Consider the following 19,626-nt stretch of genomic DNA (forward strand, 5'->3'; position numbering starts at 1 on the left):
ATGCTTACAAAGTTTATTTGTAAGTCAGTTTTTTAGAGCTCAGCATGAATTTCTCCATAGAATGTGGAATAGCTGTGAGTACATCCCCAGGCCAATCAGTAAAACCTAATAAAGCCTTAGGTAACTGAGAAATAATATTAGTATTGTTAATAATATTAGGACTTCAGCAAAAAGACTTGGTGATATTTACAAATGAAATGTGGGGCAGGTAGTTACTTTCCTCCCTTTTCCATCTTGCTGTCTTCCTTCCCACCATAGGCTGGTCCAAGAACACGAAATCCCTTTTCCTGATTCCTGGGCTTCACCGTCTTGCAAACATCTTGTGTATTTCAGGAATAGAACCAGTGGAACTGTCCCTCACTCTGTCTCATCTTGTATCCTTATTCTCTACTGAAAGTCATATTTGCAAGTCAACATGTGCTTCTTATAATTTCTGCTATTAGAGAAGTACCTTGTCTGAAGCCAAATCATGTTGACTCTCTGGGTTTTTAATGATAAAGTAATCGGGTTGTGCCATCTTTTTATATTTGCTGCACACCACATCTAATTGGTTAGGAAGCTATGTTAGCTCTACTTTATAAAACACATTCCAAATCCAGTTACTATTCATCTCCTCTACCACCCCTGTGTATATTTCTGCCCCTCAATAGCTCATGTCTGCATACAACAGTCAAAATAATCCCTCAAAAGATTACTGGGCTCTTACCCTTATTTTGTTCAAAATTTTCCATATTCTTCCTATCACAGTGAGAACAAAACCCAAAGCTTCCATGATCTGACCCAGGAATTCTTCCCCCTCACATCTGCCACTCTTTCCTTGTTTTCCCACTGGGATCACTGCGTTGTCCTGAGCTCATTCCTGCATCAGGCTTTTTGCACCTGTTATTCGCTGTTCCAGAATATTTTCTTCTTAATGTTTGCACAAGTCTACCCATCCTGTGATTTATGGCCCAACTCATATTTTATTTCCTCAGGCAGGCCTTTCCTTATCACCAGTCAACTTCTTTTTCCTTTAACACTCTCTATCACCATACCTTGCTTAGGTTTTCTTTATAACAAGTATCATTAATTGATAATAAAATTTTATTTATTTACTATTAGTTCATTAACTAGAAAGGTCAAAGAGCTTGTTCTCCTCACTGCTCTTATACCAGCACCTAGAACCAGACCTGCCATATAAAAGATAACAATAACTGCCTGTTAGAGAAATCAATGTGGCCAGTTAGATACAACAATTTAATTAGCATCCAATGAGAACAACATGCTGCACAGGATAGCCTGGGATTTTAAGCAGCTTTACAACCTAAGATGAAGAACAACAATTGTAATATGTAAAACAGACAGTGAAAGTGATGAAGTTTATGAGAAAGAAAATATGTCAAATGGAAAGTAAAATGAAGGTAGAATTTTTTTTTATGGAGGATAAAAGACAGAAATAAAAATGGAAAAAAATTAAAACAGAATTTACTAGTAAACATGCACATGGAACTATTTAAATGTGGGTAATAAATTAATGATTAATGCATGAGCATTTCAGTAATCAATAAGTTTTTTAATGCTAATGAGAGACTGTTTTCTCAAAGCATATCAAAATATAGTGAGAAACTATAGTTCATAAGCATATTTTGTCCATACCAACAACTAAAAGTATTTTCCTTTCAAGTTCAAGTACATTTGATTCACTCTGCTTTCGTTACAATCATGGCATCTCATAAAATGAATTAAATGAGCAAATCCTAAAGGTTTCTGTTTCACTATGGTTATTTTTAATCTGTTTGCACTGAAATTATAAGAAGCAAAATTTGATTTTATAAATTCTGTTGTCTTGTACTTGTTTGGAGTGAAGTGGAGTAAAGTATACTTGTTTCTTTTTTTTTTTTTTTGTGGTCAAGAAAAGCCTCTAGAGAAGGGAATTGCTACCCACTCCAGTATTCTTTTTTTTTTTTTTTTGTTTCTTTAACTGAACATACAAAATACATTTAAATATGCTACTTGTAAGAGAATGTGACTTAGGATTGTAATATGATGATAATGAAAATATATTTGTATGGCAAACCTTTAGGGTTAAATAAGCAATAACAATTCAAACAAAAATCAGAGGCAAAACAAAAACAAAAAGATTGACGAGCCTATTATATAATTATTAAGCCACCAAATGCACTTTTTCCTCTCATGGCACAGAGCAAACACACACATAATTTCCATGCTTCCTATGTATGTGCTGAACACCCAGGAGGCATCAGAAGGCGTTATGGGAGACACATATGCCTATCAAAATCCCAGTTTTCAGGAAATAGAAAATCTAATCAACTATGATGCATAGTATAAGCTTTATTGTTTGTTGCAAAGACTAAGTAATACAAATGTTCAGCATGGGAAATGATTGAATAAATGCTGCCTTTTTTTTTTTTTTTTTACAATTTCAAGGAGGCAGCAGAATCTAGTTTTAGAGTCAGAATGCCTGAGTTGAAATTACATCTCTGCCCTTCAGAACACTGACATCACTTCTCAAAGCTCAGGTATCTTCTTCTACAAACACACAATGAATATTATAATAAACACAAACTACCTAACAGAGCACCTGGCATATAGGTGCATAAACACCACTGTCCTCTGACCTGAGCAATCGTCTAACTGTGTTTTCAGTGGAAATTTGCACTTGCTTTGTGCATATGGGAAAACACTCTTTTCCTGAGCAGCTCAAAGTTTCTATACAAGGATATTAAAAACTTGGCTTTAGTCATGCCAAGTTCATCTTTTCTCTTTCTGTTTGGTGAACTGATGAAGAACAACATAACCAAAGGAAATGTTCTCTACAAAGACCATTAAACAACCTGTCATTAGGCACCACTACCCAGGTTTTGGGCTTCCCCAGTGGCTCAGCAGTTAAGAATCTGACTGCAGTGCAGGAGACATGGGTATGATCACTGGGTTGGGAAAATCCTCTTGAGGAGGAAATGGCAACCCACCCAATATTCTTGCCTGGGAAATTCCATGGACAGAGGACACTGACGGGCTGTAGTCCATGGGATCGCAAAAGAGTCAGGCAGGTCTAAGCAACTAAGCAACACCAATCCAGGTTTTACTGATTCAAGTATAAATTTCTCAGATTGTTTTTTCCTCCCTAATACTATCATTATCCTCCAATAACAGAATTTATAAGACATTTTAAGAGACCAACAAAAAGCCAGTTCCTAACACAAAATGCATGGATTTCCTTTTTTAAAATTTCATTATGAGAAACCTACCACTGACCATGATGTTAATGGTGACTGTTCTGTTCATCAACATGTTTATAATTCATATAGCAAGTAATGATTATAAAGTATCTGATGATGACAAGCAGTTATAATAATTATAGACTTTCTTTTATGTGCAGAACAGCACTTGGGCTGTGTAACAATAAAATAGGGCTGTAATTTAAAGCAATATTTTACATTTTTATGCAGTTGAGACCTGCACTTCTGAGTTGAAAAACTGCAAAAAGACTCATTTCTATTGGGTTTTAAATGTGTTCGCTCTACCATGCATATACTATGCTGATGATTATTTCAAGGAAAAAAGATCAGAATTGGTTAAGCATCAGGATGGGCACATATCTGCACCTGTAAGTTTTCTATACACAGCAATATTCAGACTAGCATGGCCAGTATTCAGGTCTGAAACACTGACTGTTCCAAAAAGACAAATATTTACATAGACATTAGAAAGTGCTTTCCAAATCATATCTAGGCATTTCTATATTCATTTAATTGAAAGAATAGTTCATAGAGAATTTATAAATCAGGACCAACAGACAAAATAAACTTACGGTTACCAAAGGGGAAATGGGGAGAAAGATAAATTAGGGGTTTAGGTGACAAGATACTGGAGCTTCAGTTTATATACTATACTACAATATATAAACTGAAGCTCCAGTATTTTGTCACCTGATGCGAACAGCTGACTCACTGAAAAAGTCCCTGATGCTGGGAAACACTGAGGGCAGTAGGACAGGGCTTCAGAGGATGAGATGGCTGGATGGCATCACCAATGCAATGGACATGAACTTGGGAAAATTTCGGGAGATGGTGATGACAGAGAGGCCTGGTGTGCTACAGTCCATGGGGTAACAAAGCATCAGACATGACTGGGTGACTGAACCATACCAACTACTACTATATATAAAACAGGAACTATACTATATACAAAACAGGAACTATACTATATAAAATAGGAACCAGAGATCAAACATCCATTGCCAACATCCTCTGGATCATTGAAAAAGCAATAGAGTTCTAGAAAAACATCTACTTCTGCTTTACTGATTACGCCAAAGCCTTTGACTGTGTGGATCACAACAAACTGTGGAAAATTCTTAAAGAAAGGGAATACCAGACCACCTTACCTGTCTCCTGAGAATTCTGTATGCAGATCAAGAAGCAACAGTTAGAACCAGACAAGGAACAACAGACTGGTTCCAAATCAGGAAAGGAGTACGTCAAGGCTGTATATCGTCACCCTGCTTATTTAACTTAATATGCAGAGTATATCATATGAAATGCTGGGCTGGATGAATCACAAGCTGGAATCATGATTGCTGGGAGAAATATCAATAACCTCAGACATGCAGATGACACCACCCTTATGGCAGAAAGGGAAGAAAAACTAAAGAGCCTTTTGATGAAAGTGAAGGAGAAGAGTAAAAAAGTTGGTTTAAAACTCAACATTCAGAAAACTAAGATCATAGCATCCAGTCCCATCACTTCATGGCAAATAGATGGAGAAACAATGGAAACAGTGACAGACTTTATTTTTTGGGGTTCCAAAATCACTGCAGATGTTGACTGCAGCCACAACATTAAAAGATGCTTGCTCCTTGGAAGAAAAGCTATGACCAACCTAGACAACATATTAAAAAGCAGAGACATTACTTTGCCAGCAAAGGTCCATCTAGTCAAAACTATGGTTTTTACAGTAGTCATGTATGGATATGAGAGTTGGACTGTGAAGAAAGCTAAGTGCTGAAAAACTGATGCTTTTGAGCTGTGGTGTTGGAGAAGACTCTTGAGAGTCCCTTGGACTACAAGGAGATCCAACCAGTCCAACCTAAAGGAAATCAGTCCTGAATGTTCATTGGAAGGACTGATGTTGAAGCTGAAACTCCAATACTTTGGCCACCTGATGTGAAGAGCTGACTCATTTGAAAAGACCCTGATGCTAGGAAAGATTGAAGGTGGGAGGAAAAGGGGATGCCAGAGGATGAGATGGTTGGATGGTGTCACTGACTCTATGGACATGAGTTTGAGTAAGCTCTGGGAGTTGGTAATGCACAGGGAGGGCTAGTGTGCTGCAGTCCATGGGGTCGCAGAGTTGGACACAATGGAGTAACTGAACTGACTGAACTGAACTGATAAAATAGATAATCAGTAAGGACCTACCATATAGCACAAGGAACTATACCCAATGTTTTATAAAAACCTAGAAACTCCCATGGATGGAGGAGCCTAGTAGGCTGCAGTCCATGGGGTCACTAAGAGTCGGACACGACTGAGTGACTTCACTTTCACTTTTCACTTTCATGCACTGGAGAAGGAAATGGCAATCCACTCCAGTGTTCTTGCCTGGAGAATGCCAGGGATGGTGGAGCCTGATGGGCTGCCGTCTATGGGGTCGCACAGAGTCGGACACGACTGAAGCTACTTAGCAGCAGCAGCAGCAGCATAAGGAAAATATATGAAAAATAATACCTATATATAACTGAATCACTTTGCTATTAACATCTGAAACTAACACAACACTATAAACCAACTATATTTCAATTAAAAAAGATAAATAACAATGAAATACTCATTTTCTTTATGTCACATTACATATAACAATGGGCTTCCCTGGTGGCTCAGAGGTTAAAGCGTCTGCCTGCAATGTGGGAGACTGCAATCACTAAAAATATGATTACTGAAAAAAATACATATATAATGAGAACTTTCAGAGAAAACACAAAGAAATATTTTGCCCACTTAGTAAACTAATAGGACATTTGGTCATATATGTACTATGGAGGCATTTTTTTTATTAATGTTTTCACTTTTAACCACAAATCTTTCTTCAGGGCTACTGATAATTTCTTTCCACATAGGAGGCGAACCTCTGTCCAAAGAATCCTGTTCTAAATGTCTTTTTCTAAGTAATCGCCTCTGTTTCTGACTTGAGATGCCCTACTTTTTATCTCAAAAGTGGTTTCCACATTAGAAACGACTCTGGAATTCCTTCTGCACTTTTTACTGTCCAGAGACGAGAATAAGAGGACCTTTAACTACAGAGGTACTCTTTTACAGGTTCTACAACCTTGAAAAAGCCCCAGAAGTCTTAGCCTGCTATTCTTGACTAGTCTGCATCCACTCTGACTTCTCTTTTCTGATGCCCCAAACTAAATTCTGTCACAACTAGCATTGTACTAACTGTAACAGCTTTATGTAGGCAAGTTTCAAATGAAAACTTTTCCAGAGGAAATTTCTAGTGGCAGCTGACTCAGGGGGTGGTGTTGGGAGTGTGGAGAGAGGGCATGAGGAGGGAGGAGCTGGCTTTAGCAGGGGCTGAGGAAAAGCAAAAAGAGGTGTTCAAATCTCCACAGCAGACGTGTACAACATCTGGGATAATATCTACAGTTTTGGCAAAATTTATGCCCAGAGAACCTGCAGGTTAGAACTTAAGAGATGTTCAACCTTGTATAAAGTTTGCTTCTAGCATGTCCCCTATCCAGAGTAAGTACCATCTCTTTGACAAGAAATGTCATTTTTCTATGAGATATTTAATTAGTGGAATCATTTCTCTCTATTCTTGTTTTTTTTCATAAGTTGCAACCATTTCTCTCTAAACTTAAGTGTGACATTACCTGTGTTAGACCAGGCAAGGCCAAGGGTACTGATTTTAGACAACATATGCAATTGTTTGATTGAAAAAAAAAAGCTTGTTTTTATTTTTTGTTTTCTTTTTTTCTTTTTTGGTTAATATAACTTGGGAAAAGAACAGCATATATTTTGGGAGCAAATCCATATTTATTTTATGTTTCTGCAGGACCAAGATACCTACCTGTATTTACAGAGTTTATATGCCAGACTATTTTTAAGGTGGAAAAAACATTATACTAAAAAAAGAACAGGTAAAATGTTTACCATCTAATTGGCTGAATACATTTAATTTCATATAATGCCTCTTTATTCCTCAACCTCTTTCAATTCCCTGAAGGTTAATGCCCACTAAAAATACAAACACAAATATTTATTTTTTTTTGTTTTCTTTGGATTAAAGAGACAATCTTCAAAGGGCATTTCACACATATTTCATATTCAAAAATAAAGCTGGATGTGACCTTAAGAAACACCTCAGTCTGAGAGTTTTCTTTGTATTTATTCATTCACATTCACTGCTGATCACGTTGCTGGTTTTCCAGGTTTAAATAAACCCAACAAGGATGGTTTAGAAGAATGTTCATGATATCTGTCTATCTATATTATATACATAAACATCCATAAACATTTTTATATATTTATAAAAATATAAAATCATATCATTACTAAAACTGATTACAGATAAAAGAAACATTTAAATTTTCACTTAGGAACATGTCTAAACAATTAATGCTATAATAATAAATTGATTTTTCATATATGTGACATAATATTTGTGAGTCTTGAGATACAGTTAAACCCTGTATAGGGTGTACATTATCTGGCCATACACCACCTCCCTCTCAGTTTCCTCATCTCTGTCACTTGCTCACTCCATTCTAACCATGCTGGCCTTCTGTGCTCACCCCCGCCTTGCTTCTGTACTTCCTGCCACTAAGCCGGGACCATCCCCCACCCCCTACATCTGTTCACATGACTCACTAGGCTCAGATCTCTTTTCAAATGTCATTTCCCCACAAAGGCCTTTCCTGGCCACCTTACTTATTATAACACCCCATCAATATTTACACAACTTCCTTCCAAGTTTATTGCCTTTCTTCTTCACTGGAATGTCAGGAGATCATAGACAAGGGAAATGAGTTTTGTTTTGAGCTGTACCCACAGCAACAGGAATAGTGCTAACACATGTATACAACTCAGTAAATATTTGTTGGATTGAAATAGGTCACTCTTGGTGCTGACTACACTGAAGACTCAGGAGACCCTACTGGTAGTAAAAAGCAATGCGGGTGGAGCAGGGAGCAGAGGAGTTCTCTGCCTATGACCCAAGTAAATGGCTACCCACTAGGTATCTCATCCTTTTGTAGAAGTTTCCTTTCGAGGTCACAGAGACCCATGGAGGAGGCAAGGACTAATGAAGAATTACTGATCATCTTCAAGTTTATCAGTAGCATCATGGGAGTAGAAAAAGCCAGCTCAAAAGGATTCAAAACAGTTTGGATTGTACATAACAGTTGGAAACTGCCTTTCTTGCTACTAGGACATAGAGAAGTGGAAATGCTAACATTTTGCTTCAGAGATAGTTTCTGAGTCCTTCTCCACACCTAATATTTAACCATCAACCAAATCACATATTTACATATACACATCACACATCTTCTCTAAGAAAGGAAAGACAAAACGTCTTGAAACAGAGAACTGCAAACACAAGTATAGAAATTGCTGTTCATGCAAAAGGATTTGGAGAGGTATAACAATATTCAATTGTGATAAACAAAGGGAGAAAATCTAGCCAAATCCCCACACTTTGGTGAGAAAAAAGCCTTTCCATTCAGATTGCCCATTCTCATTTTCAAAGCCTGGATAATAGGCTTTGAATAACATTCTAAATTAAGTCAATCTGAGAAAATGTTTTTGATGAGAAAAAAATTAGAAAGTATCTAACCATTTCATCACAATCTCCTTGAAAATGAAGATCTTTGTTTACCTTCAAAATGCATGAGCAACTATCAGAAAGATACTAAAATTCTCACAAGGACTGTTGCCAAGAAAATTGTCAGGACACTCAGAGTGTACTTTGACCTTTTAGTACCCAGACATCCCAAGTTCACCAGCATTTCCCCCATACCAAAAAGAATACTTCATTGTTTTCACTAAAAGGAGGGACGTCAGTGGGGAATATTTAAACGTTTCAGTGGAAACATTTAAATACCAGTAAAGATCTCACAATATAAGTATAGAAGTTGGTTAGAGTTATAAAATCTAAATGGGAGTTAAATGGATGATAAAGAGAGCTTGGAGGGATTCCTTTGTGGCTCAATGGTAAGGAATATGTAGTTCCACCCCTAATCCGGGAAGACCTCACGTGCCTCGGAGCAACTAAGCCACCTGTACCACAACTACTGAGCCTGTGCTCCAGAGTTTGGGAGCCCCAACTATTGAGCCCACCTGCTGCAACTACCCTGTGCTCTGCGACTATGAGAAGCTCATGCATGGCAGCTAGAGAGTAGCCCCAAATACTCACAACTAGAGAAAAGCTGGAGCAACAACTGAAAACACAGTATAACCAAAAATAAATAAATAGTTTTGTTGAAAAAAATAAAGAGAGCTCAGGTTGACAGGAAGGCTGCAGAAGCAGTCTTTGCAAAATACAAGTGTTATACCAGAGGCTGAGAGGGTAGAACCACCTTCAAACCAGTCCCAGGTAGAAGTTGTTAGGCTGCTGCATTCCGCATTCTGGACCTGCCTGCTGCTGCCCCAATACTGCCTCCCCCTATCACCAGGGAAAAATGCCAAAGTGTTCCCTACTTCTGTGGATGATGCCCCCGTATAGTCTCTATGGGTACATCTCATTGTTTCTACACTCTGGTTACTGGGGATCACAAGAGCAAGTGTTTGGATGTTTGGCTTCAAAAAGGAGCTTAGATTCTTTCTCTTGACATCGCTGGGACCTGAGGATATCCACGCACGCCTGGACAAAACCTCCTAAAACAACAGGATGTCACTGTCCACACACTTGTACCCAAACAACACTTTCTTAAACAAGGGGAAGCTGAAAGCCAGGAATTTGCCAGAACAAATGTGCCTAGACAACACCTACCAAAATATAGCAGGCTGATGACTTCAAACAGACCAAGAGGAAAAATCTTCTGTGTCCCCCGCATGAGACCTCTGGAAGGTTGTGGCTAATAAGTAACCAGGGACTTTATGGCCTTTGTGCTTGATAACCTTCCTAGGTGACCATAACCTCCAAGCTCCTCCACCACCGTCACCAGCCCTGCGCAAAAGCATAAGATTGCGCATGACCCGCCCTCAGCGCTCTCGGTTGGGGAGGGGGTGGGGGCCCAGCCAAAGACCCCCTCTGCCCTGACCAGCCGTCTGCCCCCCTTCACCTCATTAAGTGAACCCAGTGCCTGGAAAATCCCATGGACAGAGGAGCCTGATAGACCACAGTCCATGTGGTCGCTAAGAGTCAGACACGACTGAGCGACTTCACTTTCACTTTTCACTTTCATACATTGGAGAAGGAAATGGCAACCCACTCCAGTGTTCTTGCCTGGAGAATCCCAGGGAAGGGGCAGCCTGGTGGGCTGCCGTCTATGGGGTTGTACAGAGTCTGACACGACTGAAGCGACTTAGCAGGAGCTGCAGCAGCAGCAGTGCCCACAGTTGGGTTCCTGACTCACGCTTTGGCTCCTTTATGCTGCAGTATAAGCCCCAGTAAAGCCTTGACTTCATACTTTCCTCTGGCCTTTTGTTGGTTAATGTCTGATCAATAATGTAATTTGTGGGCACTCAGCCAGCACAGCAGGGCCTTTGGCCCTATCCAGGTTTGGACAGGAGAAGTCTTATCTATTAGCTAAACGCAGCTTTCTCGGTGCTAACAAGCCTAACCTTTTTGCTTCAGCATCATCACACTTGGCAAGTACCTTTCTCGAGGGAAATCCGGGCCTCATTCAGGCAGCACTTTACCCTTCCGCGTTGCTCTTTTTGCTCTTCTAATCTTTCATCGGCAGTGGTTTCTGGGGCTGATCACCAAAGAAAGGGCACAGTGGAAGGAGGGTACCCTTTCCCTGTCCCTTGTGGAAAAGACCACAGGTTGGAACTATCTGAGTAGACACCCAGGGAGTGGGGAGGGTGTGTGAAACAGCAGCCACCACCACCACCCCCCAATTTCTTCTTTTTCTCTCTTTATATCTGAACCCTTCTCCATCCTGGAGACCGTGCTGTCATGGTCTCTACATTCAGTGCAGTTCAGTTGCTCAGTTCTGTACAACTCTTGGCAACCCCATGAACTGCAGCACGCCAGGACTCCCTGTCCATCACCAACTCCCAGAGTCTACTCAAACTCATGTCCATCAAGTCAGTGATGTCGTTCAACCATCTCATCCTCTATGGTCCCCTTCTCCTCCTGCCTTCAATCTTTCCCAGCATCAGGGTCTTTTCAGATGAGTCAGTTCTTCACATCATGTGGCCAAAGTATTAGAGTTTCAGCTTCAACATCAGTCCTTCCAATGAATATTCAGGACTTATTTCCTTTAGGATGGACTGGTTGGATTTCCTTGCAGTCCAAGGGACTCTCAAGAGCCTTCTCCAACACCACAGTTCAAAAGCATCAATTCTTCGGTGCTCAGCTTTCTTTATAGTCCACCTCTAACATCCATACATGACTACTGGAAAAACCATAGCCTTGACTAGACGGACCTTTGTTGGCAAAGTAATGTCTCTGCTTTTTAATATGCTATCTAGGTTGGTCATAACTTTTCTTCCAAAGAGTAAGCATCTTTTCATCTCATGGCTGCAGTCACCATCTGCAGTGATTTAGGATGCCAAAAGAATGTTCAAATTACTGCACAGTTGCACTCATCTCACATACTAGTAAAGCAATGCTCAAAATTCTCCAAGACAGGCTTCAACAGTATGTGAACCGTGAACTTCCTGATGTTCAAGCTGGATTTAGAAAAGGCATAGGAATCAGAGATCAAATTGCCAACATCTGCTGGATTGTCGAAAAAGCAAGGGAGTTCCAGAAAAAAATCTACTTCTGCTTTATTGACTATCCCAAAGCCTTTGACTGTGTGGATCACCACACACTGTGGAAAATTCTCAAACAGATGGGAATATCAGACCACCTGACCTGCCTCCTGAGAAATCTGTTTGCAGGTCAAGAAGCAACAGTTAGAACTGGACATGGAACAACAGACTGGTTCCAAGTAGGGAAAGGCACATTCCAAGGCTGTGTGTTGTCACTCTGCTTATTTAACTTATATGCAGAGTACATCAAGAGAAATGCTGGACTGGATGAAGCACAAACTGGAATCAAGATTGCCAGGAGAAATATCAATAACTTCAGATATGCAGATGACACCACCCTTATGGCACAAAGTGAAGAAGAACTAAAGAGCCTCTTGATGAAAGTGAAAGAGGAGAGTGAAAAAGTTGGCTTAAAGCTCAACATTCAGAAAACTAAGATCATGGCATCTGGTCCCATCACTTCATGACAAACAGATGGGGAAACAGTGGCCTCTACATTACCTCCTGATGTTTTCCTTGTCTACCCTCTCACCTACCAATAGAACAGTTTTCTGATCACCTTTGCCATCTTTCTTTTCAGCTCTTTTACCCTAGAAACTCTCACAGTTGCCTCTGTGAAGACCATTTAGATAATACTTGGGCTCATTCCCTCATAGACTTCTCAGTCAGTCCCAGTTTTTCCTTTATGCACCTGCCTCCTCAGGCATCTGATTCATTGTTTTTTCAATAAGAAAGGAGGGAGACTTGGATATGGTACAAAGTTGAGACAGTAGTGGAACTCCTCTGGTCATGAGACCTTGAGTCTCCACAGGCTCCCTCTCTGTCCTCCCTAGCTTGTTGCTCCTTCATTCCCCTCTTCTTCAGTTTTTGGCACCAGAAGAGATCAGGTAATTAAGAGTTTTGTGTGGTCTTGGGGCCCCCTTCTCCTCCTGAACCATTAATCGTGGGTTGTAAGAAGCAGAGAAATGGGAAATATCCCAGGAACCTCCAAAGATGCTCCCTTGGGTTGCATTCTTAACAAGTTGGGGCAGTAGAAGTTAGATGCCCTAAAAAAGAACAAGCTCCCTTTATTTTGTTGTATAACTTTTACCTAATATGCCCTAAGTGGAAAAGTGGCCCAAGATGGATTGCTTAATTTTAATACCATTTTACAACTGGACCTGATTTGCAAGTGGTCTCAAAACTGGGAAAAGATCCATTACATGTCGGCCTTCATGAAGCTCTATCAGGACCCGGATCTGAGGACTCCTGCTATATGTTCATGGCCTCTAGTTCTGTTTCATCCCCAAAAGATTCAGAGCCAGATTTCTTCATGGACCCCTTTCTTTACTCACCAACTGGCCATTGGTACATGAGCCTCTTTCTCAAGTCCCCATTCCTTCCCCTTTAACATCATCTTCAGTACCAGAACCCCCACCTTACTGTGTTAAACCAGAAATGTTCAAATCAGAGCTCCCAGTGGGGCTCCAATCAGGTTCAAAGTTGGCCCCCACTTTTGCCCCACAAGCTATACTCTCTGTGAGGTAGCTGATGGGAACAGAGGGATTACTAGGGTGCATGACCCCTTTTTGATGCAGAGTCTACAAGGAGACATCTGACAGGTTCTCAATAATCCTGACAAGTTCAGGAACAGATTTATCAGCCTAGGGTTAACATTCTTCCTGACCTAGCAGGATGTCACAGTTGTTCTGGCCCACTGGTACACAGGAATCACAAGGAATGCATATTTCCTTTTCAGGAAGACCAGGGGATACAGTGATAGCCTATTAGCCACCAGGTTTATCAGATGGGTAGTGATGCCATTCCAGACACGAACCCACACTGGGATTACAAGTACCATGTAGGTCAGGCCAGGATGAGACACTATATTACTTGTTTATCAGAAGGAATGGGAAAGTGTTTGGTGAAACTGGTAATTTATGAGAAGATTGGAGAAATTACACAAAAGGATGAAAATCTGGTGGTCTTCCTGAGTCAGGTGACAGAGGCCTTTAGGAAAGTCACCAGTACAGACCCTGAGTCTGCAGAGAGGAGGTGGCTCTTAGTCATGCATTTTATCACTCAGGCCTCTCCTGATGTCAGGAGACAGTTGCCAAAGCTCAAGACTGGGCCCAGACCTTGTTTTCAGTCTTGGCAGAGGAAGACTTTAAAGTCTATGATAACCCAGATTTAATAGAAGAACATTGTATTACTCCTACCAGTCCATCCTAAAGGAAATTAGTCCTGAATATTTATTGGAAGGACTGATGCTGAAGCTGAAACTCCAATACTTTGGCAACCTGATGGGAAGAACTGACTCACTGGAAAAGACCCTGATGCTGAGAAAGATTGAAGGCGGGAGGAGAAGGGGATGACAAAGGATGAGATGGTTAGATAGCATCACGGACTCAATGGACATGAGTTTGAGCAAGCTCTGGGAGTTGGTGACGGACAGAGAGGCCTGGTGTGCTGCAGTCCATGGAGTCACAAAGCATTGGGCACAACTAAGTGACTGAACTGAGCTGAACTGGCTGATAGTACTCATATGGGTGGTGGTTTAGTTATTAAGTGGTGTCCAAGTTTTGAGATCCCATAGACTTCAGACTACCAGGCTTCTCTGTCCATAAGATTTCCCAGGCAAGAATACTGGAGTGGGTTGCCGTTTCCTTCTCCATTTCCTGATTCAGGGATCAAACCACGCTTGCTTTGGCAGGAGGATTTTTTACCTCTGAGCCACTAGGGAAGCCTTAGTATCTCAGACTTAACAGAAGAAGCCAACAAAGATAGGAGGTTAATAATGAAAATGGAGCTTTTGACTTCTTTGATCCATCCAAGGGGACCCTAGGAAGCCAACACCAGATGGACAGTCAAGAAGTTGCCTAGGTTGGAAATAGTGTCAGATTTTATTTTTTGGGCTCCAAAATCACTGCAGATGGTGATTGCTGTCCAACTCTCATATCCATACATGACTACTGGAAAAACCACAGCCTTGACTAGACAGACCTTTGTTGACAAAGTAATGTCTCTGCTTTTTAATGTACTGTCTAGGTTGGTCATAACTTTCCTTCCAAGGAGTAAGCGTCTTTTAATTTCATGGCTGCAATCACCGTCTGCAGTGATTTTGGAGCCCAAAGAAATAAAGTCTGACACTGTTTCCACTGTTTCTCCATCTATTTGTCATGAAGTGATGGGACTGGATGCCATGATCTTAGTTTTCTGAATGTTGAGCTTTAAGCCAACTTTTTCACTCTCCTCTTTCACTTTCATCAAGGGGCTCTTCAGTTCTTCACTTTCTGCCATAAGGGTGGTGTCATCTGCATATCTGAGGTTATTGATATTTCTCCCAGCAATCTTGATTCCAGCTTGTGCTTCCTCCAGACCAGCGTTTCTCATAATGTACTCTGCTTATAAGTTAAATAAGCAGGGTGACAATATACAGCCTTGACATACTCTTTTTCCTATTTGGAACCAGTCTGTTGTTCCATGTCCAGTTCTAACTGTTGCTTCCTGACCTGCATACAGGTTTCGCAAGAGGTAAGGTCCTGAATTTTCTGAGAAAGTTGATAGTAAGTCTCCCTAACCAAGACTCAGGCCTCACGTGAAGGGTTCAGTGTTTAGAATTTGTTTTGATCCCAGGAGCTCAAGCCCTGGCCATAGGTTTGTGAAAATAACAAATAGTGCATTACCACTTCCAATCACATGGAGGCAATTCCAAGGTTTTCTAGGGATGGCTGGATTCTGCTGTAACTGGATTCCAGATCTTATAGCAAAGCCTTTATATGTGGCTCTAAAGGGAGAAGAAAGGAACCCTTCTGTCCATTGGAAGGGGGGACCACTAGTTGGCCTTCAAGACTCTAGAGACTGAACTGAGTAGATGAGCAGCACTGGGGATTCCAGAATTAGACAAATCCTTTACCCTGTACATTCATGAGAAATCAGGAATAGCTTTGGGATTTCTAACCCCAAAGCAGGGGCCAGATCAGAAACCATGGCTTACTTTGCAAAACAACTGGACTCAGTGGCCCTGAGATGGCCCAGCTGCCTGAGGGCTGTAGCAGCCACAGCCACGTTGATTTATGAGGCTGCTAAGCTCACCCTGAGACAACACATAGATGTATTAACCCCTCATTAGATAACAATCTGTGGTTAGAAGTTAAAGGACATCATTGGTTGGCCGGGGGAAGGTTAACTAAATAGTAGCCTCTACTAAAGGACACCCCTGTTACCTTAAAGGTGCATCATACTTTGAACCCTGCAACTCTGCTTCCAGGTCTTAAGAATGAAGATTTATTGCATGAGTGTACAGAGACTATAGATCAAACTTACACCAGCAGGTCCAATCTTCTAGATGAACCTCTTAACAGCATTAAGGTCGAGTGGTTTACTTACGGGAGCAGATTTGTAGAAATGGAAACCCGAAAAAGCAAGTTATGCCGTCCTGAGTCTAATTAAAGTCATAGAAGCCAAGGTCCTGCCACCCTAGACCTCAGTCCAGAAAGCCAAGCTAATTGCATTAATGAGAGTGCTGCAATTAAGGTATAATAAGAAATTAAATATGTATTCTGACTCTAAATATGAGTTCCATGTATTACATGTTCTTGCTGCCATTTGGAAAGAAGAAGAATGTGAGCTGCTAGAAATTCTTCCATAAAACGGAAGGATTTAATCCTGGCCCTATTAGAAGCCATGCAGCTCCTGACGCAGGTAGTCCACGGTAGGGGCCATCAAAAGATGGGCAGTTTGAAAGCTAAGGGAACAGCAAAGTTGATCAAACTGCAAAAAGGGCAGCTTGGTTGATCACTGGAGCCTGAACAAATCATGGTCTTGGTAATTGCCCCCCATGCCCCGGGCTCCCTAACCTTCCTCAGGATTCCTCACAGTAACAAGAAAAGGTTAAACAATGGAGCTATGAGAAAAGAAACATCATCTAGTATGCGAAGGATGACAAGCTGCTCATCCCTGAGGCCCCAAAGTGGAAGCTCACCAGGAGTTTGCATGATGTCCCCCACTATATGACAGATTCACAATGGGACTTGGGGCAAAAGACCTTTTCAGGGAAGGGACTTAAGGGAACAGTAAAACAAGTGACTCTTGCCTGTGGTTTGTTGCACATAATAACTTGCAGGCTCACCCAATCCCCTCCTGGTTACTTCACACTGAGGGACATACTCGGGAAGGTTAGCAGTTAGATTCCACCTAAATAACTCCACAGTCAGGATTCAGATATCTCACCTTCATGGGTTAGATTTGAGCCTTCCCCACTGGATCTGAAAAGGCATCTCAAGTCCATAAGTCCCTGCAAAAGGAAAAACCTCCTCTGTTTGGCCTTCCAAAGTCCTTACAGAATGATAACGGGGCCTCTTTTGTAGCAAAGATCACACAGAGAATATTGGCAGCCCTAGGGATAGGTTACCAGCTACACATGAGAATTGGACCAATTCACTTCCCTTGTGGCCCAGCTGGTAAAGAAACCGCCTGCAATATGGAAGACCTGGGTTCTGTCCCTGGGTTGGGAAAATCCCCTGGAGAAGGGAAAGGCTACCCACTCCAGGATTCTGGCCTGGACTGTATAGTCCTTGGGGTTGCACAGAGTTGGACACGACTGAGCGACTTTCCCTTCACTTTGACTCCTCAGAGTGCGTCCACCCCAAAGAATAATTTGCAGCTCAGCGCATTTGAGATGACCTGTGGAAAGCCTTTCTTACTACTGAAATTCTACTACATTAAAAAGTGAGCTGGATCCTATGATATATTATCAATCTGAGGCAAGTTCAGAAGGCAATCTTGGGTTAAGCCAATAAGACACTCCCACCTCCCAACACAGAAAAAATGTTAGGGGCAGCCCCCTTCACAAGTTAACCCCGGAGATCAAGTTCTTAAGACTTCCAAGAGGGAGATCCTAAAGACCAACTATTAACAAAATGGAAGGGGCATTATAAAATAATTTTAACCATGTGCATTGCTGCCACATTACAAGGGATCACTAGTTGGGTGTAGTTATCTGGACTAAAACACTTACCTCTAAAAACTCCACAGGTCACAACAGAGGAACAATATACCTTTGGGCCAGTGGAAAGTCTATAATACTTATTCAGAAGACAAGCACCACTAGCAGATAAGTAAAAAGTGATGTAGTAGATTGGACTCTTATTTTCTGTTTTTTGCTATTATATTCTTGCTTGCACCTTGCCACATTGCTCAACCACCCCTACTGGGGAAAGAGCTCTTTTGCCCCTGCTGGGTCTAGAGGATGGGAATCAATGATGGGGTAGGCCCTTCTCTTAGTCCATCTTTTAAGGAGGGGTTGGGGAGAGGATGACAAAGGAAGGGGAACTTGAAGAGAAAAATCAGTGGTCGATTTTTCCAGCATTTTGCCTCAAGAAATAATCTAATTGTTGCATGTCATTCCCACCCCCAAGAGAGTGTTCCTGAGCTCAAGTTTGTGCCAGTAAAGAAGGACCTTAAACTCATCTTGATCTCTGAACCCATTAGAAGTATGCCACTTCTAATAGTGGAACTTGGTGATCATATTGATATGGGGTGTAGAGAGCTTACAGACCTTAGGAACCAAACTATTCTCCAGGTCCAGTGACTCCTTCTCTTCACAGAAGAAGGAAAACCCTGTTGCCTCTCAGATAGATACCTACCTTACCGATGGTAAGCTCAGCCCTCTATATATGTCATTTTCCACTTCAAGCTCCTCATGCACCCCTAACCAGACTTATTAGTGTGTGGATCCATCTCTACTCTCCCCAGCATCTAACGCAGTACCTCTTGTTTAGGTTGGAGGAGAAAGCAGCCTCTTCCTGGAGACTGGCCTGTGCCCACCCCCCCCCTGCCTTCAGTGAGCACACGAGAACAGAGGAAAGCAAAGAACTAGACAGGGGCCACCAGAGAGAGGGCTCCTGGCCCCTAGATGCAGTAATATACCTAACTGGAGCTCCCTTTTACATTGCTGCTTTGATTCGACTTTTCTCCACCATGCTTGCACCCCTCCTGCCATGCTTGCTCCCAGCTCTCTCCACATCTATTCCTCTGCGTTGCATTGAAAAATAAATTCCCCGAGGAGGGAACCCGAATTCCTTCTCCTCCTGACTTCTCCAGGCAATGGTCTTTCCATTTTATACAATATGCTCACCCTCAAGAATGAAGGGAGTAGAATCGTTCAGGAGGAAATGAGATAGGCTGGGACCTGAAGTCATCTGCCGGCACCTGGACAATATTTTCTAAAACAACAGGATGTAACACTCTCAACAAGATACACATTGCTACAGATGAAGGAGTATGGATGCTTGATAGTCTGAAAAATGGCAAGGGTTATGGACAGATTCGATCAAGGAGAATGCACTCCTCAAAAAGGGTGGGGAAACCCCAGAGAAATCTGGGTGGCAGCATGTAAGTGTGTCTTCCTTCTGAAAGCACATACCTCCTGCAGCCCACCCAAGGGCTGGAGACTTTTGTCTTGCAAGGTACACAACAGTTCTGTCAGCACCTGGAGTCACCTATAGCTGAATCATGCCAGGATTTCCATAAAAATGGACAGAATAAATGACAAGCTCTAAATAATTCTGGACATGGTTTCAGAAAATTAGTCAAAAACATTAGGAAACAGATTCTGAGACAGAGAGAAAAAAAAGAGAGATGGAAAGTGACAAAAAGAGACAAAGACAGAGAAAATTATACGATATCATCCCAAACCAAAGGCTGATTTGAACTGAAAGCA

The 19,626-nt window shown here is 41.5% G+C and overlaps 1 pseudogene; it reads left to right on the top strand.

Annotated features, from left to right (window-relative positions):
• The first annotated feature begins 16,589 nt into the window (after positions 1–16,589).
• Positions 16,590–18,952, top strand: LOC147378273 (uncharacterized; annotated as a pseudogene).
• The last annotated feature ends 674 nt before the right edge of the window (positions 18,953–19,626 follow it).

Source organism: Bos grunniens, chromosome 2, assembly GCF_055505025.1.
Source record: "Bos grunniens cultivar Pamir isolate PY7600 chromosome 2, Bosgru_T2T1.0, whole genome shotgun sequence".
NCBI lineage: Eukaryota > Metazoa > Chordata > Mammalia > Artiodactyla > Bovidae > Bos > Bos grunniens.